The sequence below is a fragment of the Musca domestica genome, unplaced genomic scaffold, assembly GCF_030504385.1.
Source record: "Musca domestica strain aabys unplaced genomic scaffold, Musca_domestica.polishedcontigs.V.1.1 73, whole genome shotgun sequence".
Lineage (NCBI taxonomy): Eukaryota > Metazoa > Arthropoda > Insecta > Diptera > Muscidae > Musca > Musca domestica.
Genome location: NW_026712390.1, coordinates 3,136,641 through 3,160,639, shown reverse-complemented (window position 1 = coordinate 3,160,639; position 23,999 = coordinate 3,136,641). Strand labels below are relative to the sequence as shown.

Here is a 23,999-nt window from a genome sequence, read left to right as displayed (position 1 = left end):
TTCTACCATTCGCTTTGAATTTATTAATTTATTTCGGTTATTTAACCTAATTTAGCCCACAATTGAATTCTGCGAAAGAAATCTTCAACTGAACCTACCTCAAAAAATTATAGGAAATTAAATTCTCAAACAATGGCATGTCATACATAAATAGCTACCTACAAGCTGAGAAGTGCACAAACACACACACATGCTCACAGCCGAAAGCAGCGAGAGCAAGTGGGTAGATATTTGCTAAGGTGAAAAAAATAATTTTTGAGGAATTTTGGAGCTGGGATTGGACAGCAAATAAAAAATAAAAGAAATGTCAAAATATTTATTCAAAGAATTTTTGTGTATTTCTTGGGGAACACTATTGCAGGCATGAAAGGGGAGAGATTGCCCTTTCTTCAAATAATTGGTATTTTTTTCTCCCATAGAAATTGGGATCATTGTCTCCATATTGTTTATCATTGTCATTTGCACATGTTTTGTAGTAAACATTTTTTTGTTTGTTTTTTTTATTTTTTTTTATTTTTTTTTTTGAACTTTCAAAACTCACATCATCCGCCTTGGGCACAATTGAGTCATATCATAATGAATAGAAAACAAAACAAGTAAAAAAGTATCGGTCGGTTTTGCCGACAGATGTATACCCTCAGCCCTATCCACCCTCTATGGAGTGGGTTTTGAAAGAATCGTTCAATATTGTCCATTTCGTATCCCACATAAATAAATATGATATAAATATAATTATATATAAAACTAATTATATATGTAAACAAATAAATTATAGTAGATGGATATATGGATATAGCAATTGTAAAGAATCGCTGAATCGCTTCGTAATTTATGATAGATGAAAATATTGAAAATTGTGTCCCTTTGTGGGTGAGGTGCCAGAAGGTATTCGAAGATATATAGCATCTTCACAACAGATCTGGTGTTAGCAAAAATTATTGTATGTGTGAAATTTGAAGAGAGTTGGATCCTTATTTCGCTTTCTTTGAGTGTTATGTTTTTCAAAATTAGATTATTGCTTCCCTTTCTGTGCAGAAAATATATATTTTTAAAATTTCGACCATTTGTGGGGGATGTACCAGAAGAAGTGGACCGATATACTCCATCTTAACACCACACCTTGACTAATAAAATGATTAGGATGGGTGAAATTTGAAGACAATCGAACTCTTAAATCACATTTTATGAGAGTTGTAATTATTCACAATTTTGACCATTTGTGGGGGAGGTACTTGAAGGAATGAACCGATATTATCCATTTTAAGACCAGACCTAGCACTGATGCAAATATTAGGATTTGCAAAGTTGGAGCAAAATCGGATCATCGTTTCTCTTTCTGTGCAAAAAATATATGATTTGCAAATTTCGACCTTTTGTGGGGAGGTACCAGAAGGAGTGGACCGATATTGTCCATTTTTACACCTAACGTAAAACTGATGCAAATATTAGGATTTGCAAAGTTGGAGCAAAATCGGATTATCCCTTCTCTTTCTGTGCAAAAAATATATTTTTCGCAAATTTCGACCTTTTGTGGGGGAGGTACCAGAAGGAGTGGACCGATATTGTCCATTTTTACACATAACGTAAAACTGATGCAAATATTAGGATTTGCAAAGTTTGAGCAAAATCGGATTATCCCTTCTCTTTCTGTGCAAAAAATATATTTTTGCAAATTTCGACCTTTTGTGGGGGAGGTACCAGAAGGAGTGGACCGATATTGCTCATCTTAACACCAGACCTTGGGTTAATATAAATATTGGGATGTGTAAAATTTGAAGACAATCGGACTCTTAAATCAAATTTTATGAGAGTTGTAATTATTCAAAATTTTGACCATTTGTGGGGGAGGTACTTGATGGAGTGGACTGATATTGTCCATTTTCACACCTGACCTAGCACTGATGCAAATATTAGGATTTGCAAAATTTAAAGCAAAATCGGATTTTCCCTTCTCTTTCTGTGCAAAGAATAAATTTTTTGCAAATTTCGACCTTTTGTGGGGGAGGTACCAGAAGGAGTGGACCGATATTGCCCATCTTCGAACTCGATCTAAGTTTGACAAAAATATTACGATGTACCAAGTTTGGACCAAATCGGATACTCCCTTCGAGAGTTATCGTGCGCACCAGCCAGCCAGACAGACAGACAGACAGACAGACGGACGGACGGACATCGCTAGATCGACTCCAAATGTTCTGAAACGGATTTGGTCCAAAGAGACCTAGGGTCTAAAACCGTTATTTCGACTAGGCACGTTTTGACGGTATCAAATGATATATACCCTCTGTAGCCATATGGCTGAGGGTATAAAAATAATGCACAAACAAAAAAATTCACAACACCACCCAAACTTGGATATTGGCTGGTTTTGCATTAAACAATAAAAAAAATATATAGAACGAATGTTTAATTTAGAACCAACAATAATAACAACAAAATTTTATAAAAAAAGAAACACAAAACTTGCAGAATAGAAAGTGTGTCATTTTTAGCGAAAATTATCATCATATCATGGGCAGATAAATTTGGAAAGAGGAAGATATAAACAAGTTTATTTGAAATTTTGCAATGCAAATTTATGTTCTCTCTGTGGAATAAGAATTGACACATAAACTGGGTTAATGAAGTGATTGAAATAAAATTTCTAAAAAAAAAAATAAAAAATAATCTGGCTGATTTAACAGACAGTCGTAAAATTTTGGATGGGATAATTTGTAAATTGGAAAGATCATTAGATTTTTCTGTGGAAACATAATCTAAACTATATCTTATATTTTCTTAGAAGGCTCTGTTGTTCTGGCTTTCAAAAACATATTTAATTTTCAAAATATCTCAATAAACAAACAATTTATGGGCAATTTGGTAATTTTACCCAGAATTAATAATAATCATACGCCACCCTGGCTAAATAATAAATAGTACGTATACGTAGTAAATAGTGGCTTAGGAAGTTGTTGTAAGACATTATATTAAAGAAGATAAATCTGGCTTTCAGTCTACCTTTATGACAGGAATCAATTAAAACAACATCGAATAAATTATGCGTAAAATTTTGGCTGGGAAAATTTTAAATTAGTATGATCATTAGTTTTTTTCTGTGAAATCATTAACCAAGATATCTCCCATAGAACTATAAAGAAGGGCTATTGTATTAGCTTTCCAATACCTATTTAGTTTTAAAAAGGTCTAAATAATTAACAGAATTATGGCCAATTTAGTAAAACTTCCTAGAATTAATAATAATCATACGCCACCCTGGCTAAGTAATAAATAGTACATATAAGTAGTAAATAGTGGCCCAGGAAGGTGTTGTCAGATGGTATATTGAAGAAGATAAATCTGTCCTTCAAACAGTACCTTTATGTCAGGAATTAAATAAAAATTCAATCGAATAAATTAAGCGGAATATAAAAAAAATGTTTTTAAAAAACTATTTTTTTATTATTTATTTTTTTTTTTTGACTCTAGTCAATATTTAGGTAGGTAAAATAATGCATCAAAAATCTCTATTATTCTGGCTTTCCAAAACATATTTGATGTTCAAAATATCTTAATAAATAAAAGAGTTATGGCCAATTTAGTAAAACCCCAGATCATACGCCACCCTGGCTAAATAATAAATAGTACCTATACGTAGTAAATAGTGGCACAGAAAGGTGTTGTCAGACGCTATATTGAAGAAGATAAATCTGTCCTTCAAATAGCACCTTTATGTCTGGAATCAGTTATAATTTAATCAAATGAATGATGCGGAAAATAAAAAAAATGTTTTTAAAAATATATATTACTTTTATGTATACATTTTTGGGCAGCTGTAATAAAACAAAATATCTTCGCAAACAAAAAAGTTATGGCCTATTTAGTAAAACTTCCCAAAATCAATAATAATCATACGCCAACCTGGCTCAATGATAAATATTATTTAAAATAAGGAAATAGTTGCATATAAGGAGTTTTCAAAACATTATTTCGAACAAGACGATTGCCTTTCTACCAGGATCTGTTCAAAGTTAAAAGATAAATGTTATCCAAAAGAAGGAAAAATTTAAAAAGTATATTTTTAATTTATTTTTAGACACTAAGGCGCAATTTCCTAGGTAAATGTAGTTGAAGCAAAAATCACTATTGTCCTGGCTTTCCAAATCATATTCGACGTTCAAAATATCTTAGCAAACAAAAAAGTTATGGCCAATTTAGTAAAACTTCCCAAAATTAAGAATAATCATACGCCACTCTGGCTGAATAATAAATAACACTTTAAGTAAGGAAATAGCTGGATATGAGGGCGTTTCAGTCGATTTCCTCTTTCAGAAACTGCCTTTCTACCAGGAATTGTTCAAAGTTAAAAGAAAAATATAATCAAGAAAATAAGGAAAAATAAAAATGTACTTGTTATTTAGTTTTTGGACACTATTTGCATTTTCAAGTTTAAATCCAGTGGAATAGTAAACATCTCTATTGTCCTGGCTTTCCAAAACGCATTTGAGGTACAAAATATCTTCGCAAACAAAAAAGTTATGGCCAAATTAGTAAAACTTCCCAAAATTAAAAATATTCATACGCCGCCCTGGCTGAATAATAAATATTATTTAAAATAAAGAATTAGCAGCATATGAGGGCATTTTAAAAGATTATTTCAAACAAGATGCATTTCTCTCTCAGATAATGCCTTTCTGCCAGGAATTATGTAATGTTAAAAGAAAAATATTACAAAAAAAAGGAAAAATTAAAAAAGGATATTTTTAATTTATTTTTAGACACTAAGGCGCAATTTCCTAGTTAAATGTAGGTGAATAGTAAAAATCTTTATTGTCCAGGCTTTCCAAAACTCATTTGATGTACAAAATATCTTCACAAACAAAAAAGTTATGGCCAATTTAGTAAAACTTCCCAAAATTAATAATAATCATACGCCACCCTGGCTGAATAATAAATATTATTTGAAATAAAGAATTAGCTGCATATGAGGCATTTTGAAAGATTATTTCAAACAAGATGCATTTCTCTCTCAGATACTGCCTTTTTGCCAGGAATTATTCAAAGTTAATTGAAAATATTATCAAAAAATAAGGAAAAATATAAACATAATTTTATTTATTTTTTAGACCTTATTTGGTGAAAATTTGAAGGTATCTCTAGGAAAGTATTAAAAAGCACTATTGTTCTGGCTTTCCAAAACATATTTGATGTTCAAAATATCTTTGCAAACAAAACAGTTATGGCCAATTTAGTAAAACTTCCCAAAAATAATAATAATCATACGCCACCCTGGCTGAATAATAAATAATACTTAAAGTAAGGAAAATGCTGCATATGAGGGCGTTTTAAAACATTATTTCGAACAAGATGCTTTTTTCTTTTAGATAATGCCTTTCTGCCAGGAACCATTCAAAATAAAAAGAAAAATATTATCAAGAAGATAAGGAAAAAAACTACATATTATATTATTTTTTTAGACACTAGGTACAAATGCGATGGTATCTCTGGTTGAGCAGTAAAAGTTCTATTGTCCAGGCTTTCCAGAGTACGTTTTATTTACAAAATATCTTAATAAACAAGAAAGATATGGCCAATTTAGTAAAACTCCCCAGAATTAATAATAATCATACGCCAACCTGGCTGATTAATAAATATCACTTATACGTACAAAATTCCCACAATAAATGTTATTTCCAGATTCTAAATGCAAGAAGATGCTCGTCTCTTTCAAGGCAGTACCTTTCTGCCGGGAAACAATCAAAATTAAAACGAATATTTTACTACCAAAAAATAAGAAATAAAATTAAAGAATATTTCTTATATTTTTTGGATATTAAGTGAAAATTTCTAGGCTTCTTTTAAGAAGTCTTAAAAGCCCTCTGGCTTTCCAAAAAATATTTGATATTCAAAATATCTTCACAAACAAAAAAGTTATAAACGATTTAGTAGAACTACCCAAAAATTAATAATAATCATACGCCAACCTGGCTAAATAATAAATATCACTTATATGCAGTAAAATCCCACATTAAATGTTAATCCAGGTGCTAAGTCAAAGAAGGTGACTTTCCCTTTCAAGTTTTAACCTTTCTGTCGGGCACAAATTTATATTAAAACAAATATTTCATTACCAAAAATTTAGGAATAAAATTAAAAATATTTTTATTTTAATATTAAATGTAAATTTTTGTGTATCTCTTAGGGAATCCTAAAAAGCCCTTATATTTTGGATTTCCTAAACATATTAATATTCAGAATATCTTTTGAAAACAAAAAAGTTATAAACGATTTAATAAAACTACCCAAAATTAATAATAATCATACGCCAACATGGCTGAATAATAAATATCACTTATATGCAGTAAATTCCCACATAAAATATTATTTCCAAATTCTAAATCAAAGAAGATGCACGTCTCTTTCAAGGCAGTACCTTTCTGTCAGGAAATAATTAAAATTAAAACAAATATTTTACTACCTAAAAATAAGGAAGAAAATGAAAAAAATATTTCTTATATTTTTTTTTAATATTAAATGGAAAATTCTGGACTTCTTTTAAGAAGTCTGAAAAGTCCTCATATTCTGGCTTTCCAAAAAATATTTTATATTCAAAATATCTTCACAAACTAAAAAGTTATAAACGATTTAGTAAAACTACCCAAAATTAATAATAATCATACGCCACCCTGTTTGAGTAAATAAATATAACTTATACGTAGTAAATTCCCACATTATATATTATTTACAGATAATAAATTAAAGGAGATGCTCTTCTCTTTCAAGGCAGTGCCATTTTGCCACAAACCAAATAAAATTAAAACAAATAATTTATTACCAAAAAAAAAAATAAACAATTAAAAATATTTTTTATGTTTTTTTTTTTAATATTAAATACAAATTCATGACTATCTTTTAATGAGTCCTAAAAGCCATTACATTCTAGCTTTCCAAATCATAATTGATATTAAAAATATCTTCGCAAACAAAAAAATTATAAGCGATTTAGTAAAAATCCCCAGAATTAAAAACAATCATACGCCACCCTGGATCATATTTAGTAAATTCCCACATTAAATGTTATTTCCAGATTCTAAATCAAAGAAGATGCCCTTATCTTTCCAAGTAGAGCCTTTTTTCCGGAAACCAGTTAAAATTAAAAAAAAATATTTCATTATCAATAGTTCAGGAATAAAATTAAAAATATTTTTATTATTTTTAATATTAAATGTAAATGTTTGTGTATCTCTTAGGGAATCCCAAAAAGACCCTACATTTTGGCTTTCCAAAACATATTTAATATTCGGAATATCTTTAAAAACAAAAAGTTATGAGCGATTTTATAAAATTACCCAGAATTAAAAATAATCATACGCCGCCCTGGATGAAGTTTAAATATTACTTTTACATAGAAATTAGCTGAATTGACGGAAGATTTAAGATGCTATATGAATAAGAATAATCTTCTCTTTCAAGTAATCCCTTTTTATAGTTGTACTCTAGCAGAAATCAATAAAAATGACAAGAAAAATATAATGAAGAAACTGAGGAAAAAATAAAAATATATTTTTCTACTTTTTCTATTCCAAATAAAAATTATGCGATACTTCTAATTGAGTCTTGAAAAAGCCCTATTCTCTTGGCTTTCCAAAACATATCAGATTTTCAAAATATCTCTTTAAACAGCAAAGTTATGAGTCATTTTGTAAAATGTCCATGAATTAATAACAATCATACGCCACCCTGGTTCAGTGATAAATACTATTTTTACGTAGAAAATAGGTACGGTGGAGGCACTTTCGATATGGTTAATTAAAGCACATGTATCCTTCTTTAAAAAACTGCATTATTTAGAGCAGTGCTCCGCCAGAAACCAAATAAAATTTAAATAAATATATTAACAAAAAAACTTAATAACAAATTAAGAAACATTATTAATTTTAAATACAAGGGAAGATTTTTTTGCAATACCCAAACAAAAATGGGAAATTAACATAATTTTTATTATATTTTACTACCTTTTTTCAATCTCATAACATTATTTGCCCACACACACATGTCTGCTGAAGTGATTTAATACCAATCAAGTAGTAATTTTTCTCTGACGTCATTTTATGATAATTTCAATTGTTGTTTCTCTCAATTATTCTTCATTCAGTATTAAAATTTAATTTCAATTGACTGTGGATTTTTTGTTGAGTGAATGAAAAAGCCAGAAAATTAGCAATGAAATAAAAAAAAAACGCAATTGAAAATAAAAAACACACCCAAATAACTTAATGTTTTGTTTTTTTCTCAATTGTGTTTTTTTCATTTCATTGCAAATTTTGTATTTTTGTTTATTGATTTGATCCCATTGTAAATTTGCCAAATAACATAAAATTAGAACAGAATTAAAATCTGGTAATTATTTGCGGAATATGTTGTTCAATTTGAAAACAAAATCAAAATATAACAAATTATTGAAAGTAATGGAATATTCCAAATCAAACATAATTTCTGGGTCAAAAATATTATGCAATTTTTTTGGGATTTGGAAAAGGCTTCAAATATAAAATTATAGTCTCTTTTAAAAATATAAAAATTTATAATAGAGAAAAGGCTATTTTGTTGGCTTTCCAAAACATATTTGATTTTCGAAATATCTTCATTAACAAAAAAGTTATGAGCAGTTTTGTAAAATTACCCAGAATTAATAACAATCATACGCCACCCTGATCCAAAAGTAAATATTACTTAAACGTAATAAATAACAATATCAAATGGAGTTTTTGGATGAAATGTGAAAGATTATATTCTCTTCTTTCAAATGCTTGTCTATAGACAGAAATATGTCGTCAGATTCAGAAGATATAATCACATTAGTGTTCAGATTCAGAAGATATAATCTCATAAAGTTGCATTACAAAATATCATAATTTTCCATGGATTTTTTGAAAGTATTCAAAATATTTCAAAGCGAAAAATGTCTGTATTTGTTAGTTCTGGAAAAGAGAGGTTACAATACTTTCAAAATCGAGTAATCTTTTGAGTATATATGGGATTCTTCGTAGATTATGAGTTCCCATAAATGATTACCCAGAAAAATGTTACAAACTGGCACACATTAACAACTTTGTACATTTATTTATATATCTGATATTTAAATAGCTGAAAAAAAAAGAGTTGAACCTAAGAATTCTGGTTCAAAAACTTATTCTTTAAAATTTATTCATAAAGTCTTCAAACCAGTCCTTCTATTTTTTTTAGAACAGATGGACTTATTTATTTTTTATGGAGCTTAAAATGTCAAATAGTCTTGGCTTTCCAACTCAGATTTGATTTTCCAAATATCTCGAAAAACAAAAAAGTTATGAGCGATTTAGTGAAATCTCCCATAATTAAAAACAATCATACGCCAACATGGCTCATTTAATGAAAATTTCTCTACGCGCCACAGAACTACATTAGAGTAGATTTATGAATGAAATGTCGTGGAGAATGATCTCCCCTATCCAGACGCTATTTTCTATAAATGTACTCTGTCAAAATCCAGAGATATAACCCACTAAGTGGGACACAGTGTTGTACACTATGATGAGTTAATGGTTAATTTTTCCAAATCTTGATAACGTTTTGAGACCAAAAGCGGGCCCTAAATGAAAAGGAGAGTTCGTTGACTTTCAAAATCGGATATTTCATTAGGGTACAAACAATATATCAGAAGTTTTGGCCTCTAGAAGGTGATAACTCAAAAATGCTGAAATTTTTACACTTTTCGGCACTGCTATTCTTGTGGTCATATCTCGAGAAGTTGTCAAGATTTATAAATGAATTTAGCATTGATGTGAGGCTAAGACAATTGTCCTTAAAATATTTGTGAAGATTTACCCTCTGAAGCCCCAAAAATGACGATTTAATTGCAATGCGTAAAATTAATGTTACAAAATATGATAATTTGACACACCATTTTACAAAATACTGCAAAGTGTTCGTCCCAAACTATGGCAATATTGGTCTCTAATGAAAGAAGACACATCCTTGCTTTCAAATTCAAGTCATTTCATTAAGAATCGGACAATATTTCTGGATTTATTTATGGCCCATAGAAGATGGTAACCCAAAAAACGACAAAAAATTTGGGTCATTTCAGCAACTTTGCTCAAATACCTATATCTCTAGTAGTTTTCCAGCTATGACAATAAATCTCACTTCAACGTGAAGCATAGACTTTTTTCTTTCAAAAAAGTAAGAAAGAGCAATCCATTTTCGGAAAATTATCATTTGGAACCAAAAGGCACAACTGCGCAAGTGTGACTACCACAGCGTAAAAGTAATGTGGCAAAATACGACAACTTAATAAATCATTTTTGAAAATATTACAAATGCCTTATTTCAAAGTATGCTAATTTTATGTTCCATTGAAAGAAGACACATCTCCGCTTTTCAAATCAAGTTATTTCATTAAGATCCAGATAATTGTTGCAGAGATATGGCTCCTTGAAGCAGATTACCAAAAAAGTCCAAAATTTTACTCCCTTTTGACACCGCTGATCCTGTGGTCATATCTCTGGTAGTTTTCACGGTAGATTAATAAATTTTACACCAATAGGAAGACGAGGCTTTTTCTTCACAATAAGTTTTGGAAAATATGCCGTTTTGTGACAGAATCAAAAAAAATGTGACCTCGAAAATGAGCCCATCACAGCGTTAAAATAATATTTTCAAATATGACAATTTGATACAAAATTTTTTAAAATATTTCAAATATTATGCCTCAATACATGGCAATATTGGACTCTAATGAAAGGAGAAATGTCTTTGCCATCTAAATCAAGTTATTTCGTTAAGATTCTGGTAATATTTCCGGAGTTATGGCCCATAGAAAATGATTACCCAAAACGACCAAAAATTTGAACCTTTTCGGTAACGTAGCTTGTGATGTCATATCTGTGACAGTTTTCAAGCTACATCATTAAATCCGACATTCTTGTGAAGTTGAGATGTTCTTCATTAAAACTTGCCTTTGAAAGATTCAGAAATGTTGGCAAAGATCCCAGATATGACCCCTTAAAAATACAAATTTCCCAAAGTTCAAGCACCAAATTTTTGCCATTTTGGACTTTTAAATATTGTTTGACCCTAACAAATTCTGACACCAATTATCTTTGAATTAAGTTCAGAATATCTTGAAAATAAAGTTCAAACGTTGTTCTTCAATTTGACGTAAAGAAATAGTCAGAAATATCGGTCCAGGGCCCAAAGATAGGTACAGCGAGGACTGGGTCGACTCAACTTACAAAAATGTAGCGATAGGTATCACAAAAGGTATTTTATTGAGAGTTAACCATTTCTGAACCAGAGTCAGGCTTAACTGATGTCTAGTAATCCATTTTTGTCCAAGTATTTGAAGCATTTCTCCTTATTTTCACTTATTTACTTATGGCCCACCATGGCGTATGACTATTATTAATTATGGGATATTTTGGAAAAGTTCCCATAACTTCCACAATTTTCAGACGATTTTCTTGAAACAAAACATTTTCAAAAGAGAACATTGCGAGGGAAATGTTGAAGAAAAGAAATATTAATAAAAATATCGACATATTTCAAAAACTGCCTAGACTTTGGATAATTTATAAAGTTATTTTAAATATATGATATTTTTATTGTTTAAAATTCTGACAGACGAACAAAGGCTCTAGCTACTTGTTGCCAGTACCTTTGAGTAATATTATACCATAAACAATTGTTTATTTGCCAAAATAAATAATAATAACTACTACTTTTTGTAATTTTCAAAAAGTTCTGCCAAAGCTTTTACATTTAACATTAACTGACCCAGATTATTTTGTAAACTAATTTACATAACATACACACTATAACACTTTTAAATACCAACAACTTCTAAATAAAAATAAAGCAATAACAAAACGAAGCCATTGAATTACAACAGCACCTAAAATAGCAATTAAGTGTTTACACTTCATTGACTTGGCATTATTGAAGTATGTTCGAACTCAAAACGGCGTTTATTTGCAGGGGAAGTTGGAAAAATGTTGAAAACGTTTCTGGGATTTCTTTTAAGGGAGTTTTAAGTACAACATTGAAACAACTTGAGTTATAACATAACCTTTGACAATTTAGGAATTGAAAAAAATTAAATTTTTTAAAGTTCATTGAATTCTGAAAATTGCTATGCGAAAGCTTCGTTATGGTTTGGAACTTTTACTTTCGTAATGCTTGACTTATATATTTTGTTGTTGTTGGATTTTTTTCTGCCACATAGCCCTGCACTCATGCGTAACTGATATTGTCCAATATCAAAGAAGTGCAACAACAACAACAAAAATGAACACTGTAATTTAAATGAAATTAGTGGGTTATTGAAACATGAGGCTTGCAATTTTGCAATTTTGCAAAAAAAAAAAATAATAATTATAATAATAATAACATAATATTGAATACCAGGTTAATAAATGCGGATTTTTTAGGATCTGTTTTGGAAAAATCGGCTGTTCTGTAATCGTTAGTATAAACCCTAAAGCTTTTATAAAAGAAAATAAAAGAATCTGTGCAAATTCCCTTATATATCTCATATTTTCTATTTCGTCCACTAGTGCGTATGACTGCTATTAATTATGGATTGTTTTGGGAAAGTCTTCATAACTTCTTTGTTTTATGTACGATCTCAACAAATCAAATCATTTCGGATAGAAAACATTCCAAGGAAGCCGCAGGACAAATGTTTTATACTACATTTTTCTAATATAAATCAAATACATTTAATTTGTTAAGAAATTTCGAAAAAGGCTTGAAATCAAGATTTAAGATTGATATGTAATATTCTTCTTTCCTAGTTATTTTAACATATATTATGAAAATATTATTAGATTCTAAGAACTACAAACATCAAAGAAACACACGAGCAAGAAATAAATTATAAAATCCAAACTAAGTCGCGAGTTTATTGGAACCAGAATTTCAATATCTTTCCAGAAAAATAATATTAAATATTGGCCTAAGTTATTTGGTTTTTTTTTTTTAAATTTTTAAGGAAACTAGATTTGCAATACTGATGAGTATATGCTCTATATCGCGTGCTTAAAAATTCAAAGAAACTATTGCAAATTTCCTTATATTTCCCATATTAACCATTTCGTCCTCTAGTGCGAATGACTACTATTAATTATGGGTTATTTTGGGAAAATCTTCATAACTTCTTCCTTTTTAATACGAATAAAGTAATTTGCATATTTTCCAATAAAAAACACTTCAAAGAAGCTTCGGGACAAGTATTTTATAAAAAAAATTGCAAAAATAACACAAATGTATTTAATTTCGTAGGGAAGTTTCAAAAGGTGTCAATTTTTTTAATTAAATTTGGTATTGAAATTAAAAATACTTTTTCAGGCCATCTTTGATTATATAATGGAACCCATATCAGGTTTTGTAAGTCTAACAACACTTAAAAGTCAAAGATACTGTAGAGCAAAAATAAACCCAATAGTACAAATCAAATCTCTAGTTTCTTGAAATGGGAAGTTAGACATTTTTCGGAAAATAAAAGTAAAAATCAGACCAAAAAACTTGGGGTTTTAGAATATTTTTTGCTAAAACCAGACGGGCTATAACCGTAAATAATAGTTCTTTATCCTAAGTCTATAAACCTATTGAAATTAATACGAATTTCCTAGTATTTCCCATATTTTCTATTTCGTCCAATGGTGCGTATGACTATTATTAATTAAGGGTTATTTTGGGAAATCTTTCATTACTTCTTTATATTTGATACGATTTGAACAAATCAAACCTTTATCGATAGAAAACATTCCAAAGAAGCCGCAGGACAATAATTTTATAACACATTTTGTAAATATCATTCAATTATATTTGAATTCCTAAAAAAAAATTGGAAAAATTTATTTACCCTTAAATAAACATTTTTGATTGATCAAAAATGTCCTTCTTTTTTGGTCTTTTGCATATATTATTCAAAATTTATAAGATTCGGTTTGTCAAATAACATTCAAAGGTCATAGAAATCAAAAGCAAAAAATAAATTAAAAAGTTCAAACTAAATTAGTAGTTACTTGAAACATAAAGTTAGACATTGTTGAAAAAAAAAAAAAAATAAATATTGGGCCAAAATATGGGAATTTAAACTATTTATTGGAGGATTCTTTCAGGTTATATTCGCTAGCAATAGATGTACAACTTGCCCTAAAAAATATTGAAAAGATTGTAAATATCCTTCAAATTCCCATATTTTCCATTCTGTGCATTAGTGCGTATGACTATTATTAATTATGGGTTATTTTGGGAAATCTTTCACAACTCCTTTATTTTCAATACGATTTGAACAAATTAAACATTTTCCTATAGAAAACATTCCAAAGAATCCGCAGGGCAATAATTTTGTAACAAATTTTGTAAATATCATTCAATTATATTTGGATTGCTTAAGAAATTTTGAATAATCTATTTTTCGTGAATGTACAATTTATGATTGATGAATTATGTCCTTCTTTCTGGTTTTTTTGTAGATCTTATTTAAAATGTATAAGGTTCGGTTTGTCAAATAACATTCAAAGGACAATAATATCAGAAACAACAAATAGATTAAAAAAGTCAAACTAAATTAGTGGATAATTGAAAAGTTAGACATTGTTGAAAATAGTATTTAAAATTGGGCCAATATATGGGATTTTAAACCATTTCTTGGCGGGGATTCTTTCAGATTATAATCGCAAACAATATATGTAACACTTGTCCTTAAAAAAATATTGAAGAGATTGTAAATATCCTCCAAATTCCCACATTTTCGATTTCGTCCATGCGTGCGTATGACTATTATTAATTATGGGTTATTTTGGTAAATAATTCGTAAATTCTTTATTTTCCATGGGATTTTAACAAATTAAAACATTTCGGATAGAAAACATTCCAAGAAAGACACAAAATAAAACTTCTTTACAATATTCTAAAAAATTCATTCGAATATATTACATTTCAAAAACAAATTCCAAATTATTCTCATTCCACAAAGTTAAACAAACCGATTGACATAGTTTGCCTTCATTCCATAATTTTTTTCCATATCTTATGCAAAATTAATCCGATTATATAAGCCGGGCAGTAATGTCACCAAAATTTTGCAAGTTTCATTGTCAAATGACAAAATCTTTGCAGAGAGCGAACCAAAAAAATCACCAAAACCCACAAAGACACTTTCGCTTGGTAATTTACGAAACGGGTTAATATTTTAATAACTTCCCGTCAAAATGTTTGTGGTTGGGTATGGTTGTCATTTGCCATATAAGCAAACATTATCTTGAAAAAAATATGAGGTGTCTCTTACACTGACCACATTAAGATGACAAGTCATAAAAAAAAACAAATGTAAAAATAAAACAAAATAAAATTAATGTGAGCTTCTTTCAGGTTTCTTCAGGGGAATGAGGAGTGGATATTTTATTAAAAAAAAAAAAAATTATTGAAATATCTTCCTAGAGCCCAACTTGAATAGCTATCTGCAAACCCTATTTACTTGTTATTTTTCATTTCTTTCACTCGATTAGCACCTTCTTTTCCTCATCATCATCACCAACGTCAATCTCATCATTATTGGCTTTATTTGAAAAACTGAATTTCTGCGTTTTTTTTTTCTGTTGCTTTTGTTGCCATCTTAACAAGGCCACTTATCATTCGCTCGTTAACTTTAACAATCCTTTGTTAAGACGGCCACAAAAAAAAACGCTATTTTATTATTTATGACAAATTGACTTCACCTACGTCTGGCTCAAAAATCGTTTCAATATTAAAATTCATTTATAAAATTTAAATCGTTTAAGAAAATTTTGACATTTATGCCTTGGAGTTAAACAAACTGGAGAAGCAAAAGAGAGATGGAGGAGAAGAACAAACAAAAAATCCAAAACATCATCAAACAAAATTATTGATTCGTCATGAAAAGGTGTGTTTTGTACGTCAATGGATGATTTGTCGAAGAGGTGTTACCCTTACCCGTTCCTCTCGTTTTCGAAATTATTGGTAAATAAGAGGGGTTCCGAACTCTTGAACTCTTGGATTTCATTCACAACCTAACATACACACACTTTGTGGTAAAGGCTACTTAATTTATGGAAAGCTTTCATTTCCACCATCAAATTCCATTGAAGCGAACTTAATTATATATTTTAATTTATGCAATATTTATTTCAATAAATTGGGCAAAAATTAGCTTTATTGTGAAGAACAGAATATAAATATTTATAATTAATAATAATTATGTATAAAAATCGGTTTACATTTAAATAGATAAGCAAAATATGACATAGGATTTTTTGAGAAAAATATTTTGTAAACATAAAACTTAAATTCTAATAAAATTCGAAGCAATTCTTCTGAGAAACCAAACAATTAAGTTTATTTTTCGTAACCGCTGAAGTATTTTCTTTCAAAAGCCGCTTTAATTTGAAAAATATATTGAAAAATAAAAAAGTTATGGACAATTTTCCAAAAATACCCAATAATTAATATCAATCATACGCAATAGTGGCAGACATTTAAAATCCTTAATTTCTTGCGAAATAGCAAAGTTTTGGGAGAAACAAAGATACTTTATTAGAACTTTAGCTGGGGTTTTCTTAAGAATATTCTTGCCGATAATATATAAACGTTGACAGCTATGAGATAAACAAAATATTCCATTTTATTTTTGATAAATTTTTGAAAATTTATAAACATATGACCTAAATAATATCAGAAAATGATGAATCCACATTTTTATTCGTCACTGTTGAAGTGTCTTCTTTCAAATTCTATTTAAATTTTCAAAATTGCTTGAAAAATAAAAAAGTTATGGACAATTTTCCAAAAATACTCAATAATTAATATAAGTCATACGCAATGGTGACAGATATTTAAAATCTTTGATTCTAAGGAAAATAGGGAGGCTTTGGAAAGATTTTTAATGGCACACCTTTGGAACAATAGTCGAGGATATTTAAGGAAAGTACTTGTGAACTTTTGAAGAAATTACAAGAACGGAATTGATTTTCATTTAGCATTCGAATAGATGTCGAAAATATCTCATAGAATTTGCAGCAAATAGAATGAGGGGATTTTTATTAAACATTTTTCAACGACTTTCAGGAAAACCTTTGTGAAAAGAATCATGGATTTTCGTATTTTGATTTTCATTCGACATTTTTACAGATGAACAAAATACCCCAAAAGCGTTTGTGAAAAATCATGTTATAATAAAAATATTGAAGTTTCAATAAAACTTTGACCCAATTATTTTCAGAAAAGTAAATGTGGTCTTGTTTTCGGGCCCATTTAAGTGTTTTCTTGCAAACCCCGTTTTAATTTCCCAAAAATGTTGAAAAGTAAGGAAGTTATGAGCAATTTTCCAAATATGCCCAATAATTAATAACAATCATACGCAGTGGTGGCTGGAATTTAAAATTCTTGATTCGAGGGAAATCGTAGAAGTTTTGGGGCATTTTTATTAAGAAACCTATTAGAAATATACTCCTAGATTTTTTGAAAATATATTTGGAGTTCTTTCATGGTAAAACTCTAATTTTTTCGGATATCTCTTAGGAAATTGGGTATCTTTTAGAAAAAGAATGATTGAATTTTCGAGGACTTAATCCTGGATTTTTCGAGGACTTTCAGGAAGCAATCGCAGAGCCTTTGTGTATAGTTTTTCGGAGACTTTCGGGATAAAAATCGAGGAGGTTAAAGGCATTAGACTTTCAGGAAAAGAATCATAGATTTGTAAGAATATTTTTGGAAAACTTTCAGTAAAATAATTGTTGATTTTTATTGAGATTTGTTTGAGGTCTTTTAGGAAAAATATTAATGAATTTTTATGGAGATTTTTCGATGACTTTGAGGATAATAATCGTGCATTTCTATGAAGATTTTCGGGAGGAGTTTCAGGAAAATATCTGGGGTTTTTTATAGACATTTTTAATAAGTCTTTGTGGAAAATAATCGTGGATTTTTATAGTTGATTTTTGAAGGACTTTCAAGAAAATAACTGTCGATTTTTTTATTTTTCGGAGAATTTCGCTATTTTTTCCCAACAATTTTTAAGTGGACTTTCAGCAAAATAAACGTGCATTTTTATGGAGATTTTTAGGAGGACTTTAAGGGAAATAGTATTAGAATTTCGGAAGACTTTCAGATCGATTATCATGGATTTTATGAATATTTTTTTGAGGACTTCCACAGAAATGTTCGTGGATTTTGTAGGACAACTTTTAGGAAGGTAATAATAGACTTTTGGACGACTATTTCTAAAGACTTTTAAGAGGAAATTTTAGTGGATTTTTTGGATATTATTTTTAAGCACTTTCAGGAAACTAATCTTGGATTTTTATAGAAATATTTTGAGGAACTGTTCGGATAATAATTGGATATTTTTTGGAGGATACTAGGAGAAGAATCGTGGACGTTATAATAATATTTATAATAATTATGAGCTCAACAGCTGTCAAACTATTTTGAGGAGGATCTTCAGGGAAAGAGTTGGAGATTTTTTTCGAGAACATTCATATTAATTATTGTAGAATTTTCAAGAAAATATCTGTACAAAATTACAGAGCCTTTTTTGAAAAAATGACAGCAGTGAAAAATGCTTTTAAGATATTTGATATTTCTCATTTATTTAAAAATATTTTTAGAGGACTAACAGAGTTTTATTCCTGATTTTTTTTTTAAATTCTGGACATTTTGCAAAATGTTTCTAAAAAATATAGGACTATTTTAAAAATACTTATGTGAGAGGTGCACGGAGGAATTTTTTGGAATATATTTTTAAAAATAAAAAATTGTTAAAATATGGACCTTAAAAAATACGGTCTTGAAACCGTCATGGCTCAAAAGCGCGAATATATGGCAAAAGGGAACTGATTAGTTCAATATTTAAAATTGCGGCCCATAGAGCGTATGACTATTATTAATTATTTCATATTTTAGAAAATTGTCCAAAACTCATTAATTTCTAGAGAGAATTTTGAAAATAATTTTTTTTTAGTAAATAGACACCTTGGAGAACTTAATTGCAAAGTTTGGGAGCTTTGAGAAATTTAGACGTATTTTATTTACAAGGAGTTTCCAGAAAATGAAACTTTTTCAAAAATTGAAAATTGCCTAAACGCTTTTAGCATGTATGGCAAATCTGAATTATTTGTGGGGATTTTAAAGAATATTTTCTTTAGTTCATCATTGCTTTAAAGCATGAATATATGATAAAAAGCAACTGAGTAATTTAATATTTAAAATTATGGCCCATCGAGCGTATGACTATTATTAATTATTTCGTATTTTAGTTGTTTTTAGTTTCGTATTTTAGTTGTCCATAACTCATACATTTCTGAAGAGAATTTTGCAAATAAAATTTTTTTTAGAAACTATACACCTTGCGGAACTTAATTGTAAAGTTTGGGAAATTTGAGAAACTTGGAAGTATTTTATTAAAAATGGTTTTTCCAAAAATCTGATATTTTCCCAAAATGAAATTATCGTAAATGTTGCTGATCTTTGTCTGGGAACAACCGAATTTATTTGGATATCATTTAACGTTTTATAAGTGCTCTGGAATACCCCCTCTCATAAAATATGGCTCATTTCAAAGTTTGAAGCCTAGAAAATTATTTTCGAGCATATTTAATGAACTTGTTTATTGAAAATTTTTATATGGTTTCCATATCTATTCAAACGGAATATTTCGCTCAGAATATTTATGTTTTTCTACCAAAATTTGCTTAACCGCTATCTGTCATCCATTAATCAGTTAAATTAATTGCTTAAATTGGCCAAAAACGAGAAGACGAAAAAAAAACAACAGCAGCAGTTAGTTAGAAGCAGCAGCAGCAGTTAGCTATTCGGGTCAATGTTATTCCAAACAATTTAAGCTGACCATTTGTGGCCGGTAGTATTATCTAATGGATTAACTGTTTTTGTGTCTCCCTCTTTGAAAATTGTTAACAGCGTTGTTGGCTAGTGTTTGGCAACGGATTGTAAAGATTAGAAAAAAAGAGTGAGAGGAAAAAAATATTTTTTTCTTTATTTTTCTGTGATACAATTTCTCCAAAAGATAAGTCTAATCTTGCTGGCCATTTTTGATTGCTGGCTTAGATAACAGCAACATTTTTTTTTTTAATTTTTTGTTACAAACAATGAATTGTGAATGTGAAATGTGTAATAAAAATTTATTTTGAGAAAAGAAATTTTGTTATACTTTCGTTTTTGCCAAATTGTCATTGGACCCATTCATGTTTTCTGCTGAAAAAGAAAATCTCTTGCGACAATAATCATGTTGATGATGCTGATTGTGTCAACGCCTTCCTCAAAATTTGTTTGTCTTCTTCTTTTCATTGCCATTAAAAGTTAAACATTTACTCTGGCTCTATTATTTATTGTATGCCATGCCATTCCATGGCATCAGAAAGATTAAAATCTAATGTTCATCTTTGCTTTGTTAGTCATGTGAGATAACGTTGCCTTTTTTTTCGCGACTGCATTATTTTGAAGCTAATGACTTTTTTTTGCTTTTTATATCTTCTCCTCTTTCCTCGATTTTGTTTTGTGTGTGTGTTTTTTTTTAACTAAAATTAGAAAACCGCAAAATGCATTTATTTTTTGTGCTGTGCGTTTTTTTTTTTTTTTTTTACATTATCATCATTAAGCCTGTGCACGTTTGCCTTGAGTTTTAAGTGTTGAGCGGCGTGTACGCGTTTTTATCTGAGGCGTTGAATTGTTGCGGTTTTTTCATCAGCATTATATTCACACCATATTGTCGGCAGCTTAATGTCTTTTTGTCAGACTCTAAGTAATTTGTTTTGCTTTATTTGAAACTGCCAAAAAAAACTTTAAGGTTTAATCAAGATTTAGGCAAACCAAAGATCTGCTTTAAAATTTCTTGTTGTTGCAACTTGTCTAGGTTTTCCGTATTTTCCTATAACACCCGCTGGAATGTCTAGATTCCAAAACTGTTTTAATATTCAAAATCCCTTAAAAAGTTAAAGAGTTATGAATGATTTACTAAAACTATCCATAATTAATATTAGTTATACGCACCAAGGGACAATATTAAAAATGATTTAAAACACTCAAATATTCTTTATTTTGACTTGACTAAGTTTTCCATATTTTCCTATAATATATGCTGAAATGTCTAGATTCCAAAAATGTTTTAATATTCACAATCCCTTAATAAATTAAAGAGTTACGCATTTTTTACTACAACCTTCCATAATTAATATTAGTTATACGCACCAAGGGACAATATTTAAAAAATACTTTAAAGCCCACAAAAATCAAGTTTTTTATGGATTTTTTTTTCAAATATTCTTCCCACAGTCCCAAATGAAATGGAATTCCTAGATTTCAAAACATTTTGAATTTTAAAAATCCTTAAAAAAATAAAAGAGTTACAAAGTTTTTACTAAGATAATAATTAATATTAGTCATACGCACCCAGGATCAAAATTTAACAAATGCTTTAAAACCCTCAAAAATCAATATTGTTATGGATTTTTCAAATACTTTCTCACATTCCCAAATCGTAATGGAATTTCTAGATTTCAAAACCTTTTGAATTGTTAAAATCGTTTAAAAAATGAAAGAGTTACAAAGTCTTTACTAAAACAACTCAAAATTAATATGAGTCATACGCACTGAGGGACAAACTTTAAAATTCTTTAAACCAAGATATTAATCATTCTTTAGGATATTTTTTAGGGCTCCAACAGGTTTTTTTATTGCGTGGTTTTTGTTGATCGTGCTCAATTTTTAATGTAACATTTTGTATCCATTTTTTTTGAAATTTAGCAAACTTTAGTTTCTCTTTGAAAAATATTATTGTTGTGAGTCGGATAGGTCTTCTAAATTTCCCTAGAAATTTCGTTGACATGTCTCGATTCCAAAACCGTTGTTATTTTGAAAATCAATTAATAAAAACAAAGTTATGAATTATTTTCTAAAATAACACAAAATTAATAATAATCATACGCACCAATGGCCAGCATTTAAAAGTGCTCTAAAGTCTTCAAAAATTGAGATTTCAATACTCTTTTCAAGAATATATACAAGACTTAGGGCCTAATCTTTCTCATTAAATGTTTATAGCAAATTTAGAAGATGTTTAAGAAACCTTTTTACGAAAATCAAATTTTTTTAAAAGAATAATTTGAGGAATGATCTTTGGTGTTTAAAGGACAATTTTTAGGATTCTCAATGTAACAGTCTTAGATTCTGAAAGGAATAATGGACTTTTTAAGATTTTTTCTTGGGGAGCTCTCAAACTAATTATTTTGCATTTTTAAAAATATTTTTGAGGGACTTTCAAAAGCAATAATCTCTGATTCTTATAGGAATATTTTCTTGGGACATATTTTAGGATTTCCATTAAGAGTTAAGTTTCTAAAATAGTTTTTATTTTTAAAATCCCTTGAAAAATCAAAGAGTTATGAATTATTTTCTAAAATAACCCATAATTAATAATCATCATACGCACTAATGGTCAATATTTTAAAGTGTTCTAAAGTCTTGAAAGATTGAGAATTTTCAATATTTTTTTTGAAGAGTCTTCAAGAGCTAGAAACCAGAATTTTTTAGTAAACATTTTAAAAAACTTTCCAAAGAATATTTTTAAGAGTATTTTTTTAGAAAATAAAAGACTTTTGTAAAGAATAATCTGAGGAATGTTCGTGGATATTTAAAGGAAAATTTTTAGGGATTCTCAAAATAGTAGTCTTAGATTCTGGAAGGAATCGTGGATTTTTTATTTAAAATTTTCTTGGGGAACTTTCAAATCAATTATTTTGGGTTTTTAAAAATATTTGTGAGGGACTTTCAAGGGCAATAATCTTTGATTTTTATAGGAATAATTTCTGGGGACTTATTTTTTCGTTAAGATGTCTAGTTTCCAAAAAGTTTTTATTTTTAAAATCCTTTGAAAAATCAAGCAGATAAGTATTATTTTCTAAAATAACCCATAATTAATAATAGTCATACGCACCAATGGACAATATTTAAAAGTGCTCTGAACTACCCAAAAATAAAGATTTTTGAATATTTTTTCAAGAATCTACAAGAGCTAGGTCTTCATTTTTCTCATTGAACGTTTAGAGCAAATTTGTAAGACTTTCCAAAGAATATTTTTAAGAAACTTTTTTACGAAAATCAAAGACTTTTTAAAAAAAATTTAAGGACTGATCGTGAATATTTAAAGGAATATTTTAGGGATTCGCAAAAAGTAGTCGTAGATTCTTGAAGGAATCGTGGATTTTTTTTATTTGAAATTATCTTGGGGAACTATCAAATCAAGATTTTTTCAAGATGTTTGGGTTCTAAAACAGCTTTTATCTTTAAAATCCCTTGAAAAATCAAAGAGTTACGAATTATTTTCCAAAATAACCCATAATTAATAACAATCATACGCACTAATGGACAATATTTAAAACCGTTTTAAAGTCTTCAAAAATTGAAATTTTTCAATAATTTTTTTTCAAGAATCTTTAAGAGCTGTAGCCTAGTTTTTTTTTTTTTTTTTTTTTTTCTTTTGAACAAATTTGGAAGACTTTTTAGCAAATATTAAAAAAAAAACTTTTTACGAAAACTAAAGATGTTTTAAAAAAATAATTTGAGGAATGATCGTGGATATTAAAAGGACTATTCTTATAGATTCTCAAGCCAGTAGTTGCAGGTTCTTAGAGAAAACGTGGATTAATAAAAACATTTCTTGAATGACATTCAAAACCAATTATCTTGAATTAAAAATATTTTAAAAGGATTTTCAAATACAATAATCGACTATTTATTTAAAAATATTTTTTGGTGATTTTTCAAGGATGTCCTTTGTGATGTCTAAATTCTAAAACAGTTTTTATTTTCAAAATTTCTTGAAAAATAAAAGAGCTATGAATTATTTTCTAAAATATCCCATAATTAATAATAATCATACGCACCAATGGCCAATATTTAAAAGTACTCTAAAGTCTTTAAAAATTACGATTTTTCGATAC

At 28.7% G+C, this 23,999-nt stretch overlaps 1 protein-coding gene across 1 annotated transcript in view; it reads right to left on the bottom strand.

Annotated features, from left to right (window-relative positions):
- LOC101899507 (rab11 family-interacting protein 3) overlaps window positions 1-23,999 on the bottom strand; it is a 119,976-nt gene that overhangs the window by 87,484 nt on the left and 8,493 nt on the right. The gene's annotated exons all lie outside the window — the stretch shown is intronic.